The 9,126-nt window shown below is 41.3% G+C and overlaps 1 pseudogene; it reads right to left on the reverse strand.

The window, feature by feature from the left end:
* Positions 1-4,933: 4,933 nt before the first annotated feature.
* Positions 4,934-5,478, reverse strand: LOC136121936 (large ribosomal subunit protein uL22 pseudogene; annotated as a pseudogene).
* Between the last annotated feature and the right edge of the window lie 3,648 nt (positions 5,479-9,126).

A 9,126-nucleotide genomic window follows, 5' to 3' on the forward strand; every position in this document is an offset into this window, starting at 1 on the left:
TTTCTCAATGTTCTTTAATAGAGAAGAAGAGAGACTTGACAGTCCCCTCACCTGTCAGTCCAGGAGAGGTAAAAATGCAACACATTTGTTTAAATATATTTGATAAATCTCCACTCAAATTCAAGTACTCTTGCTTGTCATGGCAAAGAGAAAACAAAAAGAGACTGGAAGTAGGACTCATTTTCAGAAATAGGAGGATGGTTGGAAAAACTATGATCACCCACACTTTAGAGAATTGAGCGATTATTAAAAAGAATGATTGGGGGCTTCCCTGGTGGCGCAGTGGTTGGAAATCCACCTGCCAGTGCAGGGGACAGGGGTTCGAGCCCTGGTCCTGGAAGATCCCACATGCCACGGAGCAACTAAGCCTGTGTGCCACAATTCCTGAGCCGGTGCTCTAGAGCCCGCAAACCACAGCTACTGAGGCCCGTGTGCCTAGAGCCCATGGTCCACAACAAGAGAAACCACCGTGGTGAGAATCCTGTGCACCGCAACGAAGAGTAGCTCCCGCTCACTGCACCTAGAGAAAGCCCGCACACAGCAACGAAGACCCAGCATAGCCAAAAATGAATAAATTAAATCAATAAAATTTTAAAAAAGAATGATTGGTTATTAAAGAGAATAGTTATTAAAACCAGCAATATGTATTATAGTAAGAGCTTTATCTGGGGTAAAGTCTGTGCATTACCCCCACCCCCCCATAAGTCTATCCCTTTCCATGAAATTTAGCCGGCCACATAGCTGCCTGGGGAAAAGACTACATTTCCCAGCTTTCCTTGTAGCAAAGTGTAGTCACATGACCAGGCCCTGGTTAATGACATATGTGGAGAAGTGAGATAGGCAACTTTTGGGCATGTCCTTTCCTCCCTTCTTTCCTTCATCTTATTTCCTGAATGTGGCTGTGATGGCAAACTTAGGTCATGTGGTTGAGGGGTACTGCTTGGGGAGAATGGGTAACAAGATAGAAAATTTTGGGTGCCTGGCCCACGGTATGGGACAGAACTCCAGAAGTCCCCTTGACCATCTACCTAGGAACTGTTAAGTCAGATAGAAAGAAACTTCTGTCTTCTTAATTTGGATCTCTGTTACCTGCAGTCAGACTTGTAGCCCAATTAATACCTCATATAAGGAGGAAAAAATTTTCAGTTGTAGAGTCATGTGTATAGTATGATATGATTTTAAAATATCTGTGAAAGAATTTGCCTTGTATGTATGCATATATGCTTGAAATGTTTAAATGATCTTCAAGAAAAGTGGGAAAATATATGGCCAAGCTTCTAACTTTGATTTCCTAAGAGGTGGGGTAGAGAGAAATTGTTCAACATCTTTCAACATCTTTTTTTTTTAACTTATTATGACAATCAAAACATTTTTTTTAATTTATAGAAGAAATTATTCCAAGTCTTCCTGAAATAGGAGTAGCTAACCTGAAGGTGCTAATTAAAACCATGCAGTGGAAGGCTTTTGGGCTAAAAGTTCAGGAACAGAAACCCAGCCTGCTGTTCTGCTGTGGCAGGATGCTATATCTGCCTGAGAGACTTATGTGTGGGGGGCTATTCTGTTTTTGTTTTTTGGCTGCATTGGGTCTTCATTGCTGCGTGAGGACTTTCTTTAGTTGTGGTGAGCGGGGGCTACTCTTCGTTGTGGTGCGCAGGCTTCTCATTGCGGTGGCTTCTCTTGTTGCGGAGCGTGGGCTCTAGGCGTGTGGGCTTCAGTAGTTGTGGCTCGCGGGCTCTAGAGCACAGGCTCAGTAGTGGTGGCGCACGGGCTTAGTTGCTCCGTGACGTGTGGGATCTTCCCAAACCAGGGCATGAACCTGTGTCGCCTGCATTGGCAGGCGGATTCTTAACCATTGCACCACCCGGGAAGTCCTATATGGGGCTATTCTTACAAACTTCTTTCTAGATAGAGGTCCTGCTGGCTCTTTTATGTGGTTGAGTAAATGCTACTGAGGAGGACTGATTCTTTTGTAGTAAAAAGAGAGGGACTATTATGTTTCATACAACATTATCTCTCTATTTGCTTCTATTATGGAGCAATTGTGGGACGAGGTGGACAGAATGAGTGAGGGAAATAATTAAACTGTGGAAAGACATCTCCTTAGTGACTTCTGACCAGCTGACCACATGGCCAAAACTCAGAGTGAGAGGGGGTGTCAGAGAGCCACGAATTTACTGCCTGCAATGAATACAGCTACATCACCTGCAGGATGCAGAGAGATTTGCACATTTGTTGATATGGCCCCAGTTGGAAATGAAAATTTGGAAATCCTGGGCTTCAGAGTCATTAACCAGCAGCAAAAGCTTTCAGATTCTTTTTCTAAGCATTTGTTAAGAAGATATTTTTTCTTTTTGTACTCCGCCCTACCTCCCTATTTTTCTAAGGAAAGAATGATGCCACAAGACTATAGTTTGACAATAGTTAAAATGGCACTATTCATTGAGAAGAGATGCTAGTTAAATTTTTCCACTTGACCAAGGAAAGGGAAACTAATAGCTTCCTTTGGTTTTCCATATCTGGGTAAAATGGACAAAAATCACTGAGAAGAGGATGATGTGGCACAGACATATTTGAAAGGACATCTTTTCCAGGACCAAAATGAAGATCATTCAAAAAGTACTAAATAAATTCTAAATGGAATTCTGAATTTGAATTTGGAGGTTGTCTGACATAATAGAAAGAATAGGGAATTTGGAATCAGCTAGGTGTGGGTTCAAATCCTGATTTTCCACTTATAGCAGTGTAATAGGATGTTAAAATAAAACTTTTTTTTTTTGGGTGTCACTTTTGGCCAGGGCTTTAAGACCATGATATTAATTTACATTACAAAGTGGGGTATGACACCACCATGTAGGACTTGCAACAAAGTGTTTAACACCATTGTGGGACTCTTATCCCCTCAGCATCAAGGATATAAAAGGGTTGAATGGAGATTAGAAGATTTTTATATGGAAAGGTGGGACATTTTTCTTTTACCTCAAGCCAAGGGAGAGAAGGTCTTCAGTGGGACCACAAGTGAGTTTGACATGTGTCCCAATGGATTGATGTTTGAGTCACGCTGAAGACATCAGAAAGGTAAGAGACTGTTGTTGTTTCGTTTCACCAAGAGAAGAGTGAAAAGATGCTGCATAAGGATGACTTTCACTCCCCAGGCTGACTGGGGCAAAGAGCATATGTTTCCTTCTGACTAGGTGTTGCCCAGGAGGGCTGTCTTAGCTGCCAACCAGGAAGGTTGCCTGAAAGGGCAAAGTGAAGTCAGGAGAGGGTGTGGTTGGGTCCTGCTGGGTGAGGTTTGTGGGAGAAACCCAGTCTTTGAGGAGTCTCTGAAGAACCCACATAAGTGCCCCTTGAAACAGAGTCAGTTGTATACAGCTGCCCATCCTAGGAAGTGCTGGTGTCACAGCACTACGGTGGCAGGTGGGGTAGGATTGCGAAAGAAGACTCACAGGACCTCAATAGTCAGCGCTTATCAATCTACATTTCATTGCAGGAAAAGGATGAAACAGAGCATCAGCATTAAAGCCAGGACGTACATCTCAGCCAAGTGCGGCCTCACAGCAAAGGGTCAGGACAGCCCAAGTTCCAGGTGTCTTCCTCTGTAAGGGCTGAGGTGCGATGCCCCTGCTCTCTCAGCTCAGGAACCACTGATGTGTGCACAGAATACTTAGAAACCGGGGAGCCCAGAGGAGAGTCTGGGCCAGGGTTTCTCATACTCTGCTGGTCACATGGGTATAATTTTGCTATGCAGTCAGCTCCAATGTCCAAGGTTTGGCGGGAGTAGGGGGGGGGCTCTCACCAAGACCAGGTGCAAATCATCAGCCTCACTGTTATCCATAAAGATGCTGACAAGCTTGTACAAACCACCCCAAACTCCTCAGACACATGGTTATAAAGTGACACTATTAATCATGCCTTGGCATGTCAGTGCCATGCTGGTGCATTTCATATCTGAGTAAAACAGCTCAGCCTTATTCCAGGCTTGCTGGCATTAATCCTCTCCATGCACCAGCTCATGACAATCTCTGTCTAATAAGAACATTTCTGCCCCTGGCTTCTCCCTGTGCTCTAAGCCTAGAAGAGGTGAATGCAGCCTAGGGATTGGAGGGGAACAGAAACTCAAGATGAAGAAACAGAAAAGGAGCTGACCACAACTATTTCCTTCTCAGAGCATGTCTGACAGGAAGAAGATGTCATTCTAAATGTAATCGAATCTTGTGACTCTTCCGTAAGACTGGATATTTTAATTATTGAACTGAGACTATTTTCGTGAACTAACATAGCTGGAAAATTCTCTTTTTTTTCTTATTGGTGATGATTGACCATAAAACCATGAGACTTGTCTTCAATTTCACCTAGCAAGCAAGGCAAAAATTAAGCCTCACAGGATGTGTTTGAATAGGTAGGAGGAGAAGATGATCAAGCCACATATGAGCTTGATTCTTTTCATATATGGATTCCATGAGAATATCAAAGGTGAAATTGGACAAGTGTTAAGGAATGTCCAAGAAAAATGAGAGGTGTTAAATAAGTAAAAATTGATGATTAAAACTCTCCCTTTCCCACTTCAAACCTAACTAGAAATAAGCACTGGAATCTTATTGCTTTCTTTTTTTTCAATTTTCAATTTCAATTTCATTTTTTTATTGAAGTATAGTTGATTTACAACGTCTCAGGTGTACAGCAAAGTGACTCAGTTACACATATACATATATATATATATTCTTTTCAGATTCTTTTCCATTATAGATTATTACAAGATACTGTGTACAGTTCCCTGTGCTATACAGCAGGTCTTTGTTGTTTGTCTATTTTAGGTATAGTATTGTGTATCTCTCAATCCCAAATCTCTAGTTTATTCCTCCCTCCCTTTTCTCCTTTGTAACCACAAGTTTTTTCTTTCTTTCTTTTTTTTTTTTTTTACTTTTATTTGCATTTATTTTTTGCGGCATTTATTCCCAGGCCATAAGTAAGTTTTTGTTTCTTCAGTTTCTTCTGGGATATCTTTTTCTTCTGGTTTAGGAACAATCTGTTCTTTTTCTGTGAGGATCATCTCAGTGTGGCAGGGAGAGCTCATGTATGGGTTGATCCGACCATGAACTCTGTAAGTCCTGTGCCGTATCTTGGGGGCTTTGTTCACCTGGATGTGCTCGATGACCAGAGAATCTACATCTAAGCCCTTAAGTTCAGTATTATTCTCTGCATTTTTGAGCATGTGCAGTAAAAATTCAGCACTCTTTTTGGGCCTCCCACCCTGTGTCCAGCCCCATTGTTTGGCCTGGGGCACACCTACGAACTCCACCATTGTTAACGATGGAATGGCACACATTGCTTCTGTAAAGTGACATCCTTCAGATACTTGGTGGCTTTTCGGATATGCATACACTTAATGGCCTGGGCAGTTTCACGAGTGTGCTTAAAGTGAACACGAAGACTTGAACCTCTTGACTTGCATGATTTTGTGGGGCTTTCTGGGTCAAGTGAATAGAGAACCGTTTTTAGAGGTCACCTCAGGCTGCTTACTGGAAAAGGAAGCACAGGTCTTTTCTTAACAAAGCAAAATGTTTACTTACATCGTTTGATTTTATGATGAAGGAAAAGGGATTAAGATACCAGTTTCATGAGTTTAAGAGCTGGTTTGAAGGATTAAGAGAGATCTTGAACAGCTGGGAAGATTGCAGGGTTGACACATGGAACATGTTTCAGGCCGTTAAGTCACGTCACCAGGAGCGGAATGATAGCTCCTTTTCCCCAGGCCCCCTTGCAGTTTTTGGTTTCTGGCTGTCTGATGAGGGCGGAAGTGGTGTAAGCCACTTGCAGTCCTGGCTCTTAAAAGCCCGTCAGACCCTCCAGATTCCTCTTTCTCTGCTACTCTGAAGTTTTCTAGATGAAAACAAGGCAGAGGAAGTTCTCCTGACCTGTATAGGGCTTTGTGTGAGCAAGTTCAGCCATAGAAATGTTGGGTTAACTGTAGGTTAAACCATCCTGACTAATATATGGGAAAAGACCTAGGAAGAAAGGAAGCAGCAAAAACATAAAGCAGTTTTCCCAAAACAGATCTAAAGGTGGGATCAATATTTCTTGTACATCAATATTTGTTGAAGACAGCAGGGAATAGGGAAAGAAAGAAGAATTGACATTAAATAATTTTACCTTGTGGTTACACTAAAAAATGAAAAACTTCTAAAAAAGAATAATACATATAAAGAAATGTATAAAAATCATACAATTTTCACAAACTGAATATGTCCATGTAACCGAGTGAGTAGTAGTAATAATAATAATAATAGTAATAATAATAATAAATCAACCCAGAGTATTACCAGGATCCTAGAAGCTCTCTTCATGACCCTGTCAGTCACAAGCCCACAGAAATACCTCTGTTCCGACTTCCAACGCTGTGGTTGCACCTGAGCTCTGCTTGACCATGTGGTTACAAAAGAACCTCACTCCCCAGACCCACTTAAGTTTCTATATTACCCAGAAACTCCAGGCTTCTCAAAGTTTCTTAATTTTTTTGCTTTCAGAGCTAGTAGAAAAAAAAATAAGTTAAAACAATGAGGAATTGAATGAAACAATTATCAAACTGATTTTAATTCTTAGTGGATTTTATTTTCATTAATTTTAATTTCATTTTCTTGGGATAAATATCATATGTGTGTATGTCCACAAAAATTTATAAAACTAGTTATACGTTACCAAAAAAGGTCATCTTATTCCGTTTTTGTTTTTGCTTTTTTTGCGGTATGCGGGCCTCTCCCCTCTGTGACCTCTCCCGTTGCGGAGCACAGGCTCCGGATGCGCAGGCTCAGCGGCCATGGCTCACGGGCCCAGACGCTCCGCGGCATGTGGGATCCTCGCGGACCGGGGCACGAACCCGTGTACCCTGCATCGGCAGGCGGACTCCCAACCACTGCGCCACCAGGGAAGCCCTACATTTTTAAAGGTAGAGATTTTACAGGCAAATTGTATGGTCGTAATTCAATACAATTAAAAACAAAGACTGGAAAGTTATCAAAATATTACTGCATGGAGAATAAAAATAAATAGAAAACACTTGGTACAATCCAAAATCAAAACTGAAGTTACAGTCCTTTTAAAACCATGAAAATAATGCTTTATCTTAAAACCTAATAGTCACTGCAAAAGCTATTCTCACAGAAAAATCCATAGCCTTAAATATCTTTATTATAGAAGTACTGAAAATAAACCTTGTCTATCTTAGAATAAAATATAATAAATCAAAAAAAATAAGCCAGGAAGTGAGGATTACCATATTGCATCAATTCTATTTTTTTTTGGTGCGGTGCGCGGGCCTCGCCCGTTGCGGAGCACAGGCTCCGGACCCACAGGCTCAGCGGCCATAGCCTCACGGGCCCAGCCGCTCCGCGGCATGTGGGATCTTCCCGGACTGGGGCATGAACCCGTGTCCCCTGCATCGGCAGGTGGACTCTCAACCACTGCGTCACCAGGGAAGCCCTTGACATCTCTTAAATCAGAACATGCCCTCAATTTCTGTTGACCATGTAGCAGTGTGACCTTGTTATTACCTGTGCCTGTAAGAACTTGGCTGTTCTTCCTGGTGGCATGATTGAAATCCCTTGAGATGTCAGTCAAAAAACCATTTAAGCACTGTTTGAAGAAGGGCTATGAATACTGGTTGATGTCTGAAATACTTTGAATGACACTTCCAGTAAGAGAGAGCTAGCATCAAAACTTGAAGAGTATCAGCAATTCGGAAGAAAATCTTGGAAACAGTTGTGGGACGCTCTTAGGAAATGCTGTGTCACCAGCACGGAGGACAGAATTGTGTGGAAAAATTGGAACATTGATGACTGAGTGGATGATGATTTAAAAGAGCTGGTCTCTCAATCAGAAGACATCTTAGAAGTACTTTAAGTGATTTTATGTTTTCTTTTATGGATGCATAAGAGAAATATGATTAAAATTTATGCCTAATGAGTCTCAAAGAGCTCTTCCAATAAGTAAAGAATAAACATTCTAAGTGATAAGAAAGCCTTATGTCCCAGACCTAGATAATGTCGAAGAGTTTTATTTTTTTAGCGGTGTCCAAAATAATGATGAAGTGTGGTTACACAGCCAAAAGTTAAAGTTATGAAAAATAGAAATAGAAAACTGAAAGAGTAGAATGTATATATAAATGGAAAAATGAGATTTTTGCAAAGATTGGTAATGTATAAATAAATGCTTCATGAGCCTGATTAAGGACAAAAGTGTGGGAGCAAAAATATACAGGATTAGGAGTAAGAAAAGACAGAGAACTAACAGAGAAGGTAGATTGAAACAGTAAGAGAATATTACATGCAAATCATCAGCAACCTATCTGAAAATCAAGAACCGGGGTTGGTTGGACCTAGAGTCCGTCATACAGAGTGAAGTAAGTCAGAAAGAGAAAAACAAATACCGTATGCTAACGCATATATACGGGATCTTAAAAAAAAAAAAATGGTACGGATGAACCTAGGGGCAGGGCAGGAATAAAGATGTAGACATAGAAAATGGACTTGAATGTAAAGCAATTATATGCCAATAAAGAGGTTAAAAAGAAAAGAAAATGGACTTGAGGATATGGGGTGGGAGGGCGAAGCTGGGGTGAAGTGAGAGTAGCATCGACATATATGCACTACCGAATGTAAAATAGCTAGTGGGAAGCAGCCACACAGCACAGGGAGATCAGCTCGGTGCTTTGCGATGACCTGGAGGGGTGGGATAGGGAGGGTGGGAGGGAGGCTCAAGAGGGAGGGGATATGGGGACATATGTGTGCATATGACTGATTCACTTTGTTGTACAACAGAAACTAACAGAGTATTATACTCCAATAAAGACCTATTAAAAAAAAATACCAGGGGTTGGCAAACTTTTTCTCTAGGAGGCCGGGTAGTAAATATTTTAGGCTCTGTGAGAGGTAAATCGAGGCTATTACATCGGTATTTAAATAACCATTTAAATATTTACAGAGAAAGATGTGGCCAAGATGGTGGAGTAGGAAAAGACCCTGAGCTCATCTCCTTCCATGGGCACACCAAAATTACAACTATTTACAGAACAACTATTGATGAGAATGACCTGAAGGCTAAGGCTAGCAGAAAAGATTTTCCACAACTAAA

Source organism: Phocoena phocoena, chromosome 4, assembly GCF_963924675.1.
Source record: "Phocoena phocoena chromosome 4, mPhoPho1.1, whole genome shotgun sequence".
In the NCBI taxonomy this organism is placed as follows: Eukaryota; Metazoa; Chordata; class Mammalia; order Artiodactyla; family Phocoenidae; genus Phocoena; species Phocoena phocoena.